Source organism: Elephantulus edwardii, unplaced genomic scaffold (assembly GCF_000299155.1).
Source record: "Elephantulus edwardii isolate Elephantulus edwardi_28Jun2011 unplaced genomic scaffold, EleEdw1.0 scaffold00086, whole genome shotgun sequence".
Lineage (NCBI taxonomy): Eukaryota > Metazoa > Chordata > Mammalia > Macroscelidea > Macroscelididae > Elephantulus > Elephantulus edwardii.
In genome coordinates, this window is record NW_006399836.1 from 11,351,045 (window position 1) to 11,352,735 (window position 1,691).

A 1,691-nucleotide genomic window follows, 5' to 3' on the forward strand; every position below is an offset into this window, starting at 1 on the left:
TGAGAAGAATGGGAATCCCGGAGCACTTGATTGTGCTTATGTGAAACCTATACATGGACCAGGAGGCAATCCTCAGAACAGAGCAAGGGAACTCTGTATGGTTCAAAATCAGAAAGGGTGTATGCCAGGGATTCCTTTTCAAACTATATGCAGAACAGATCATGTAGGAGGCTGGGCTCTATGAAGAGGAATGTGACCTCAGGATTGGAGGAAGACTCATCAATAATCTGTGTTATGCAGATGACACAACTCTGCTTGCTGAAACTGAGGAGGACCTGAAGTGCTTTCTGCAGAAGGTCAAGGACTGCCGCCTTCTGTTGCTGTCAGTTCGCCGGCAACTTGACAGTGACAACCTGATGGAAGTAAGCACGACAGAGATACACCACTCCAGGAGAGGATCAGATAGTCAATCCAGCTCGGTTTTATTGGGATAAGCAGTGTACTTATACACACAGGAAAACAGGATAAGGTGGGCTTACCAACGTGGGACATGTGGATTGGTCAGGAGAACCCTAGCCTTGTGAAGATCACTCCCAGTTCAACAGGTGTGGCAGCAGTCTTCCCAGCTGTTGAGCTTTCTCAAGCTGGTACAGACAAACACACAGGGGAGCTTTCTATACACTGCAATAAAGGCCGTTGGGAGGCTTGCACCTGTCTGAAGCTCAGGTGACCCATCTTGGCCAGAGGTACTCCCTTCCTCCCCAACATTCTGCATCATCTCCTCCCTTTTTCTTTTAAATGAGCCAAAAGAGGGGAAAGTCTCTGGTGTCTCTTGGGAGGAGGACAGTCCAAGGACAGTAGGAGTAGAAAGATTATTCAGTGCAGTTGCTTGGACATTCTGTCTTGTGAAAAGAACTGCAGCTGCTCTTGTAACAATAACTGGGGAGATAATAGAAAGGTTAGAATTGCAATGCCTTAATTCCTGGATTGAATTGGGAGATCAATATAGGATAGAGAAGAAAGTCATGTACATTTAGGAAATGCAGGAAAAGAGATAAAAGTTACAAAACCTGATTAGTTTCTCTTGCTGCAGCACTATTGATGGTCAAAGCAGTGTTATAAACACAGGACCACTGGGTGGACCGCCCCAGGGTTAAGGTCAGACCCTGTTGGTTGAGTGCCTTCAGCATGCCCCAGGTCACAGGTGTCTGTGGCATCTGGGGGTTCAGCTTCCTTTTCCACTGCCTCCTCTTCTTGTCGTGGATGCTCAATTGACGCATCTTCTTGGTAGGTGGGTTGGAATCAGACATGACGAGCAGGAATCCACACAGGATGTGGCTTGTTCTGTGGGAAAATACAAGCAAAACCTCTCCCAACAGTTAGTAAAGGATCAGTCCCTTTCCATACTTGGTCCAATGGATCCTTCCATGTAGCTCATATTGGTGGCTCACTGGGAGGGGTATCTGATTGCCAGTGAACACATATGGGGGGGTTTTGAAAAACTCTCGTAGATTTTGAGTACATGTAATGTGAAGAGAGCTTTATTCAATTGTATCACAGGAGGATAGGCTTCCCCATCTTCATTTTTTAATTGCAGTTTTAATGTTTTATGTGCACTCTCAACTATCGCTTGACCCTGTGGATTATATGGGATCCCTGTTGTGTGCCGAATATTCCAAAGTCGACAGAAGCTAGCAAGAGAGAAGCTAGCAAAGGCAGGTCCATTATCAATTTTAATTGTTGTGGACGTC